The sequence below is a fragment of the Eumetopias jubatus genome, unplaced genomic scaffold, assembly GCF_037043125.1.
Source record: "Eumetopias jubatus isolate StellerSeaLion01/CBP00866 unplaced genomic scaffold, mEumJub1_p1.0 scaffold_3, whole genome shotgun sequence".
Lineage (NCBI taxonomy): Eukaryota > Metazoa > Chordata > Mammalia > Carnivora > Otariidae > Eumetopias > Eumetopias jubatus.
The window spans coordinates 180,796,988-180,807,574 of NW_028274809.1; the positions used below are offsets into that span (position 1 = coordinate 180,796,988).

The window sequence follows — 10,587 nt, forward strand, 5'->3', positions numbered from 1 at the left end:
ATTTATTTGAAAAGGAAATAATGCCACTCCCTTCACTCATAATTGCTTTCAAACCTGCTTTTTTGCTTTATTTAGGGTTTGTTCATTCTGCAGTGACGCCATCTGGGCGGGGCAGGGGCGGGGCGGGGCGGGGGGTGGGGCTAGGAGCCCGTGAAGCTCCAGGCCAGGGCCAGAAGCCTCCCCTGCTGAGAAGCAACCTTGCAGAGCAATTATGACCAAAGAGCAACTCCAGGGAAGCCTTCTTATCATCTGTGCACCTTGTGGCTTCAGCCACTTGCCCTTTGAAGGCTGAGCTTTTGAGCGCTGTTCCTTCCTGACATTGTCACCTGAAGGGGACATTGACAGCAGGCTGTTTTTTTTTTGCATGACAGACCTGTGCACTTATGAGGCCTTGAGCAGGGTCAGCTATATCATTTGCAGGGTCCGTTACAGAATGAAAATGTGGGGCTTCTTGTCTAAAAAGGAGAGTGCTCACTTAGGCAGCACATATACCTACTGACATTGGGACGATACAGAGAAGATTAGCACGGCCCCTGCACCACTATGCCGCACAAATTTGTGAGGTGTTCCGTAAAAAAATAAAAGGAGAAAAAAATGCCTTTAAAGCTATTAAAATATAAAGCTTTTTCCTTTCTTCTGAGGTCTCCTTTTGATTTATCATGGTATTTGGGCTTTTTTATTTGCTATTTAATGTCATTCTAAATCAAGAAAAATCAACATTTGAAATGATTAACATGAAATTTGCCATTCATCTTTATGTGGTGCAATACCAGCGTTAAATGCAAATAGAGGAGCATTCAACTCATATATAGCACCCTTGGAATGACACAAGCCATATTTCGAAGCTCATACGTGTAGTGCACAAAACGAACTCAGCTTTTCATAGCACACATTCCACCGACTCTATTTTCATTTTACTGAAGAGTAAGGAAAGGCTGAAAGGAAAAGAAACCAATGCCGTATCTTCTCCTTTCTTTCTGTCATCATTTTCAGTATCATTGGCCGGTTCAAGAAAGTAACACAAGTAAAAAAAAATGGTGGGACAGGGCTCCTTGCTCGTCAGTGTTCATTAGACGGCCATTGTCTTCCTCTGGGGCTGAAGCACGTTCTGGTTTAAACAGAAGGCGTGGCCCAGAGGGGTTGTCAATGACCCCTCTTACCCAGTCACAGACCCAACATGCTGTACTTGCTTGGAGTCACTGAACTGCCACGCCTCATGGGTCCACCAGAATGCTTGGCTGTTTGTAAATGCCATTTGTAAATCAGGCCGCAAGGAACAGCATTGCACTCGCATATGGCGTGGAACTTCTCTGTTCACACACGTGCTCCATTGTCCTATCCTCTTTCCCTTATAAAACACAAGCCCGAAGAAAGCATTCTTAAGAATTTCAAGACAGCAACCACGAGGGACCCTTTGGATCATGGGCTCAGGGCTACTGCCTAGGCTGCACATCCCCGAAGTCAGCCCTGGCCTTGAATTAGGAAATGACTTGTTTGACCGACTCCGGTTCAACCGTGGAAAGGTTATCAAAGTCAAGAATATTTTCAGAAGCATCAATTAGGAAGAGACTTTTAAGTTGCTATTTCTTATGTGTGTAGACCACCAGAGATATCAAAATCTGGGTATCTTTGAATGGGTTCTACCACCTCTGGTTCCCTGTTCTATGCCACAAAATAATTTTATAAACTGTGAAGGAGACGGATTACCTCTGGCTTCTGGTAGAGCTTCAATCTCTGAATGGCTACAGACACATAAGCTCCTCTTCTTGAGGCTCCAGGTTGCAGAGCCACCCCCTGTTATTCATTCTGGGTCATTCCTTCTCAGGGCCTTGACTGATGATGTCTTTTGGACATGGCATGTGTGATGTATTAAAGGCTTTGATTCTGGGTGGACCTTATCTGCAGCGGCTGACCCTCCATCCACGAAGGGACAATATGTAGACAGTGAGGCCTTGAGAGACAAAAAAGGGACTGTGGAAAAAAGACCTTTGCGCAAAGGAGTCATATAATCATCCCACAGCATTTTGTACACATGCTCACACACACACACACACACACACACACATACGCAGAGGCAGGGCCCTGAGGGAACAGTTACACAGATTTCTTCCTCAAGGACTGACAGAGCGAGCTATCCGTTCGGAACTGACATTTTTAAAGTTGGCTCTATGCACAATTCAAGCTTTTGTCTTATGAAATTACTGACGACAGGGAGGAGACTCGGGCTTTGCAAATAATGTTTTCCTCAGATATATCAGGACAGTAGCCAACCACGCCCTACATCTTTCACTTCTCTCAGAGAGTGAACCTGTTGCATATTAATAGAAATCACCATGGGGATGCCTGCTCACGTTTTTCTAGTGAGCCGCCCCCAGGCTGCGTCCTCACAGTTTTCTCCTTGTGTCCTGTGGAGAGCTTCGGAAACACACCCTCACCCCTGTGGCATGGTCCTGCGAGCAAGGAATGAGAGCCCGTCTGTTGCACGCAGGGGCCTGATGTGCCGGACTGCACAGTCAGAACAGCGGCGACCATCCTTCCTCTCCTTGTCCTTGGGCACTGACCTCAGCCCTGCGTGTCTGCAGGGCTCAACAAAGACCAGTTTGGACCTGCCTCTGCTCTTGCTCTCAGTCTCTCTCTGCGACCTAGCCTTCGGCCACAGTAGTGTGCCAAGAGGCATTGTGCCTGAAGCCGACTGAGTGGGGTGGTAGGGCTGAGTCTAGAACACTGTAGACGGGCGGGATGTCCTTGTGCCCTTGAGGAGCCTCTCCAGGCACCCAGAACTCACCCAGAGGTAATCTATCTCCTTCACAGTTTATAAGCAACCAAAGCAAGCACAGGGCAGCCGCTGTCTTTGAAATAATAAAAACCACAGTTCAGAGTTTGGCTTTGCCTATTTCTAACCAGATAACCGTAGACCAGTTACTTAATTCTGGAGGCTTTTGTTTTCTCCATAGTCAGAGACAAGAGTACCTCCTTGCCTACAACACAGTTTAGAGACTGAACAAGGTTTAAAACTGCCCGTACGATAAGACACCATAAGAAAGCTGTTAAAGTCTGTTGCAACGTCAGGCATTACTACCAGGTACCTAATCCTGTGCCAAGCAGCGTGGAATAAAAGGTAACTAAGCCTGCATGCTTATCTGAAATCAGCTCACAATCTGGCTGGGAGGCAAGGCTCTATATGTGGTACAAATACACTCTTTTAGATCTCCACATTATGTATTGCTGATAACAAAGAACACTCTGTCTAGAAAGTTGAGTCTATGATTATTTCCATTGTACATATGAGGTAATGAGACGCAATGATACCACATACCATTTGAAGGTCACATGCATAACTGCAGGAAAACGGCAAACCCAAAATATGAAACCTATGAAGTCTAAGTTCAGACTCCAAACTTCACCTTGACACCATGCCATGTCCTTTTATTGGTATTAAATATTTAGTACAGGCAATAAATGTTATGGAAGTTATGGAAGAGATCAATATGATAATCCTCTCAAAGACCCTATGTATCGTTCCCTCAGAGCCCTACTTTTAGCTTTGTGATAAGCTACACAAATAGCCTAACCATAAAAACGAAGCCTTCTTAATGTGCTCTCCTTCTGAAAGTTCTCAAAATCTGTCAGCTCAGTTAAAATATGGAGCTTTTGATGAAGGCTTTTATGGGATGCTCAGACCTGAGCTTCTGATGCTGGCGGATAGGGGGTCTTCAGGAAATGGCCAAGGATGTCCCATAGATACCAGAGCTCTGCTCACACGGGCGGCGAATTCTGCCGACGAACACCATCTTTACTCGTATATTTTATTTATTTTATTTTTTTAAAAGATTTTATTTATTTACTTATTTGACAGAGAGAGACACAGCGAGAGAGGGAACACAAGCAGGGGGCGTGGGAGAGGGAGAAGCAGGCTTCCTGCAGAGGAGGGAGCCCGATGCTGGGCTCGATCCCAGGACCCTGGGATCACGACCTGAGTTGAAGGCAGACGCTTAACGACCGAGCCACCCAGACGCCTCTACTCGTATATTTTATTAGGACTGCTTCATTGTGCCCTCTTACTTAAAAGTACTGAACTGTAGCCTCGTTCCTTTGAAACAATATTGGTCCCAGAATAGAACTGAATAGTATTTCTGGCTCTTGAGGGAGTCAAAAGTGTATGTCAGATTATAAAGAACAATTTGATCACACCAACGTAGCACAATCAAAAAAAAAAAAAACAAAAAAGAGGTCTTAGTGAGAAGGCTGATCTGGAACAGAATACGACAAACTTAAGAGCCACCCCATATTCCTTCTTCAAATATCTGGGAGAACTCACTGGTTCCTGAAACTCACTGGTTCACCTACGTCTTTTGATTCCTCTTTCTGAAACTAATAAAATCTTGATGTGACTATTCCTAATTCTAACCCTGCTAACGACTATCTTGTCTTCATTTTGGCTCTGTCTCCCCACACGGCCCCATGAAACATAGAAGCCATATTCTGAGGGCTTGGAAGAGCAATGCTAAAACTCCAGAGATCTCTTGCTACCAGAAAATGGGGTATTTTTCCCTGAATGGCTTTTTTTTATGAGTTTTCTTCCTGAGTTTTCATTTAATGTTAAGTGTTGACGAGTGGTCTATTCAATCAGGCTCCCAGCACACTTTATTGAACACTAATCCTGTGCAGCTGAACTTGGTGTTCGAGTGACCCCTTACTGATGGCCATTTACCAGTAGAGATTTTAGAGATCTCTTGGAGATCTGTGCCTTTGGCAGAGTGCTCCCTTGGAACCAGGCATCCCAGTGGGAGGACTCCCAATCAAACGATTTCAGAGCACTTTCTTCGGTGAGTTTCTAAAAGATGGAGAACAAGTGGACATTGAACAGTTAGCCAGGGATGTGGTCAGGGAACCCATGGCGGCCAGCAGAAGCCAGACACCCTACAGCTGCAGCCACATGATGCATGCTGAGTTTCAGATGCTTGTGCTCCATTAAGAACAAGCTTTGGACTAAGGCAAGCCTTTTAAGGATCTCAGGAGGAACCCGAGATCAGCCCCAGGATGACCTAAATGCCAGTGTTTTCTGGAAGTTCTAAACACAGTGAGATGCAGAAGGATCATCACACATGCAATTATTTGTCACAATTGGCCTCCCCTATTAGGCTATAAGTCTGTGTCTTGTTTGTCACTCTTTGCCCTGTGTCTAGTCCAGGCTCTGGCATATGGTAGCCATTCAGCAAGCTGGACTTATTTCAGGTGTTGTATGTCTTTAGGGACCAAGCTACAGGATCTGACCTGGCAAGGCATCCTCAGGACCCAACCATTGCCCTATAATATACACAGTATATTAGCAAACCCCAATGTTTCATGCCACCCCTCTCCTTGGGGCCAACTCTTGTGAGTTCTGAGCATGAACCTGCCTCAGGAAAACAGAGATGAATCTCTATTTCTGGAGCCTCCTTCAAGTTGAGCAAACTTGGTCCAGCTGTCTCTTAGACTGAGTCCCAATTTGTTTTCATTTTAAAATGTAGGTTATTAACCTAAATGGAAGAGAACAAAGCAGAGGACCAGTGACCCCGAGTTTTGTGGGAAATGTGCTGTGAGTCTGAGAGCAATAAAAATTTCCAACCCAGACAAGTTAGAGGCAGCAGAGGTATTTTCTCGAAGAACTAAAGCAGCCCCATGATTTCGGTGTTGGCATTGTTGATGTTTCCTATAGAACATTCTTTTCATTTTAAATTGGCTGCTCTGTTTTTCACCTCAAGTTCAATTTGTTAGGAGGGAGGTTGAAAAGATTAAGGATTTAAGTTAATTTGGGTATTTGGGGGAGTTACTGCAAACGTAGCATCTTTTCACTGGATGGATATGTGGGGGTGACACCTGGGTCCTCCCCACCTCCAGATGCTGGGGCTTTAAATTGTCATGAGAATTGACATTTTATCATGCTGCTGTGTCTCCAAAAGAAAGGTGGGCATGCCATAAATTCCCTCAGAAAATCAGGCAACTTTTCCTTTGTTTCAACTCATGTGGAAAATATTAAACATATGAAGAGATATCGTAAGTGGTGGGATTTTTCCGCGTGTAGGAAGCTAAGCCAACTATATGCATTTCACATATAACCTCCCAACAGCTCAATTGAGGCCCCATTGTATTATTCTCCATCTTATATGAGCAGAAATGAGCATCATAGAAGTTTTTTGGCTTCTCCAAGTTCTCCCAGGCTGTACCTGTTATTAGTTTAGTACCTCTGAGCTCCACACAGTGTTCTTTATTCTGCTTAGTGAAGTGGGGACTCCGAGAACCTCATTTCTCCTCACCTTCCCATAGGTGGTCCCAAAGGGAGGCTGTGGGCTGCAAGAGGAAGAAAAGACAAAAGAAAGGACTGCCATAAACTACCACAGATTGGGTGACTGACAACAGAAGCCTACCCACTCTTGGTTCTGGATCTTAACAGTCTGAAACCAAAGTGTCAGCAGGACCATGCTCTCTCTGACGGTGGTAGAAGAGAATCTGTTCCAAGCCTTTGTCTTGGCATCTGGTGTTTCTGGCAGTCCTTGTAGTTGCATCATCCCAAGTCCACATGGCCATCTCCCCTCCGTGTGTCTGTCTTCACATGGCTCTCTCTCTGTGTGTCTGACTCTGTGTCTCTCCTTTTCCTAGAAGGACACCAGTCACATTGGATTAAGGACCCCACCATACTCCACTATGGCCTTATCTAATCCTACATCTTAATTACATCTGCAAAAACCCTCTTTCCAAAGGAAGTCATATTCACAAGTACTAAGGGTCAGGACTTCAGTATATCTCTGGGGGAATGAACTCTACCCACACAGGACCATTCTTTTTCTCTGTTTTGGTTCTCCCTGTGACAGCCACTCACAAGGCAGCTGTGGTCCCAGCAGAGTTCATCACACTGGCTGGGGCTCTTGGGCTTCAGAGGCAGGTCGTCTCCAGTGACTTAACCTCTCTGAGGTGCCTCTACCCACACTGACCACTCCTTCGGCCCAGAAGTCTGAATCTCATCTCTGAAGGGCGCTCCACAACATTTCCAAATCCCTTCCTTGTACTCTGTTCCCTCAGCTGTGATGTTTGTAACTGCCGTCTGCCATTGTTGCCCCTCTTAAACCTTGAAGTACTTTTTTTTTTTTAAGATTTTATTTATTTGAGAGAGAGAGAATGAGCGGAGTGAGGGGCAGAGGGAGAGGGAGAAGCAGACTCCCCACTGAGCAGGGAGCCTGATGCAGGGCTTAATCCCAGGACCCTGAGATCATGACCTGAGCCGAAGGCAGAGGCTTAACCGACTGAGCCACCCAGGCACCCCGTGAAGTTCTTTTTTTACTCCTTCTTGTAGTTAATCACCTTTTATCCAGTGAACAATTCTTTCTATCAAATTCTCTCTGTTAAAATATTGATCTCCTGACTGGACCTTGCTACGTGGGGTGTGGACTGGGAAGGAACTCGTACTTCAGGCATCGTGGTGTTGGGTTTACACAGCTGAGCTGTCTTGGGAGAAAGCACTGGAACTTTGACCAGGCCTCACCTTTGCACTGTTCCTGTGACATGACATGGATGAAAGTCCCCCATCCTCGCTAATTTTGAAGCCAGAATAGTTCAAATAAACTGAAGAATCTTCTGGTCTTTAAATGTCTACAAGCAGTGAAGAGGACCACTGACGTCCCTCTTCTATGTACCCCCAGCAATCCACTGCCTGGTCGTCACGAGGGCTGTTTGCAGGTACCCCATTTTCATCTTCTATGCAGGAACATGGTAGCATGGCTCCTGCCTACCTCTTTTGAAGTTAACTGTGGCCGTGACTTCCTTGGACCAATGAAATGTGAAAGGAGTGGCCTCTGTCATTTTCAAGTAAAGCTTAAGGAGCCAATGCCGAAGGGCATCTTCCCCCGTCCTGTCAATCATGGAAGTGCATGTCAAAGCAGAACTTCCGTCAGGGCCTGTCCCTGGGTGACTACAATGAGCAGGGCACCCAGCTACCCCGAGCTGCACATGAAGCATGATGGGGGAATGAATGTTTGGTGGACCATTTGTTCTGGCAGCATACGGAGCCTGTCCTGATTAGTACACACAGACTCCTGTGTCCAGGGGCAATCTCTCAGCTCATACATTTTTTAATAGTTTATATTCATTTGCCTCCTGGGACATTGTGCTTCCCTGATATTCCTTCACCCTCATTGGTTTCTCTTTTTTTGCAGTTTTGCTGGATCCTTCTGCCATTCTGTCCTGCAAACGCTGAAATGCGCCAGGGCTCACTCCAGTCATCTCTTCTCTACCCACACTCTCTCCCTAGAAAAATCCCATTCAGTCCCACAGAATTAATTCACATCTGTCCGGAAATTGACCCTCGTTACCAAACGCCTATAATGAACTACCTATTAATTGTCTCCATCACGATGTCTCATGGACCACTCTACATTCCAGACACCCAACAGAAATTCTGATTCTGCAGCACGCCTGCAAAATCTTCTCCATCTCACTCTCATACCATCCAACTGCTCAGACCTCAAACACCAAACTCATGATTCTACTCTTTCTACTGCCTCTCCCAGGTGCCCGCCCAACCCACCAGTAGTTGGCTCCAATTCCAAAATGCTTACCAAATCGGATCGTTGATTGCCACTCCACCCACCTGCATCTGAGCCCCTCCTCTGACATCTAGTAGGCTTCCACAACCTCTTAATCAGTGTTTCTGTTTTCACTCCTAGTCTCCAACATCCACATTACAGACAGCAGTCATCATGTTCTTTTTAAAATATGAATTATGTGATATTGCTCTCCTCCTTCAGAAACCACCAATGGCTTTCTGCTACACCTAGAATAAAATCAACTTTCTGTAGGAAGAGTAAATTATGAACCCCACACTTGCTCATTCAAAAAATGTAGCTGAAGCTGGAAGCCATGTGTCTCCCTTCAGAGTTTAATAAGAAATCTAGAAAGAATGGAAAGAAGACAAACTATTCAACCAGCATCACCTGTTGCTAGGTAAATAAGAGGAAAATGTAGCTAATATATATACATACTAGTTGCCCACAAATGTAAGTGATGTCTCTGCTTATTCTTTGGTCTTCCAGGGTGAGCATCCATCTATTTGCTGAGGAGGTCAAAGAGCTCACCTATTATCCTGAAAGGGTCCTTAACAGTGCCAGGACTCTGTTGAAATGTGTCCTTGAGACTAAAAATGTCTGCTATAAGAAATCACATTTGTAAGATCATTTTGTTGTTAAAAAAAAAAAAAAAAGCTATGTTCGTTCACCTGAAGTTGTTAACTGATTTTGTCATGGGAGATGGATTTTGCCCACTAGTCTTGTATCATTATTTTACTCTGACCTCTCTCCTCTATCTCTAGGGAGACCTCATGTAAAAGGACTATAGAAGATTCTTTTAAACCTAGGAAGAACTCTAAGAAACATTTCTTCCTTGTAATAATTTGTAAGTAATAATAAATTCTCTTAAAATAAGCTGGCATCAAAACACATTATTTTGTGTCCCAATCTTTCTCAGTATCCCATGACTTGGCTCACAAGGCCGTGTGGGATTGGACCATCATCTACCTCATTTGCTACCTCCATGCACTCTGGCCTTGTTGATGTTTCTAGACCACAGCAAGCTCATTTCAAATGTAGGCCCTTTAGGTTTGTTGATCATTCTGTTTGGAATTCATTTTGCCTGATCTTCCCATGACTCTCAGTACTCAACAGGTGGTTTTGGTTCAAATGCCACCTCCTTCAAGAAGTCTTCCCATATCATTCTATCTAACCTTCCCCCTTACCCCCAGGCCCATCGAATCTCCCATTACCTTGCTTCTTTTCTTTATTTTATTTATTACATGAAACTGTGTTATTTGTTATTTATTTATTTGTCTTCTCCCATTAGCATCCAAATCCCATAAAAGCAAGGACCTCCTCTGTCTTATTCGTCAGTTTCTCCCTCACATCATGAACTTAGTGTCATCTATAATGGATCATATAAAAGATTGTGGAAGGAATGAGTAAATGTTTATAACTTCAAAAGCATTTTAACAGATAGTAATAGCAGTCTTACATTACATATCTAGGTGAATTGAGGCCAAGGACAATTTTATAATAGGAAAATCGCCTGGTTCAGGCAATATTTTAGCATGCATCTTCTGCAGGCTACAGCTGTAAGTTGGTTTAGCTGATGTGCATGTTTTACAAAAAAAGACCGCTTGAAAATCATCTGCATTGAATGAATTAGCAAGAACTCAACCCACACTTTCCGGGTTGGTAGGTGATCCTTGCTGCTGCTGTACATTATGGATGTTAGACTGAGCTGGTGTAGGACATACATGCAGTTTATTGAAATAATTAGGGTTCCTTAAAACCTTCCTGCTACAAAACCTCTCAGGATGTCTGTCTGCAGATCAAGAACTGTATCTGAATAAAATCTGATAGATGCAGAAGGTTGTGGTCTCACCCACTGGCTTTAGTTGGGTCAGCAGCTCTGACTCAGGGTGTGGACAAGGATTCACACCTTCAACTGGACCAGGGTTGAGTAAAGGACACATAAACCCAGGCTGGTGTTAGGCCCCTGGATATGGATGCATGAGTCAGACTCTAAGCAACTAGTTGTAGG

General features: G+C 44.5%; 1 non-coding gene across 1 annotated transcript; it reads left to right on the forward strand.

The window, feature by feature from the left end:
- Positions 1-467: 467 nt before the first annotated feature.
- LOC114215900 (U6 spliceosomal RNA) lies at positions 468-578 on the forward strand. Its single transcript, XR_003610655.1, has one exon. It is a non-coding gene; the product is annotated as a U6 spliceosomal RNA (small nuclear RNA).
- Positions 579-10,587: the final 10,009 nt, after the last annotated feature.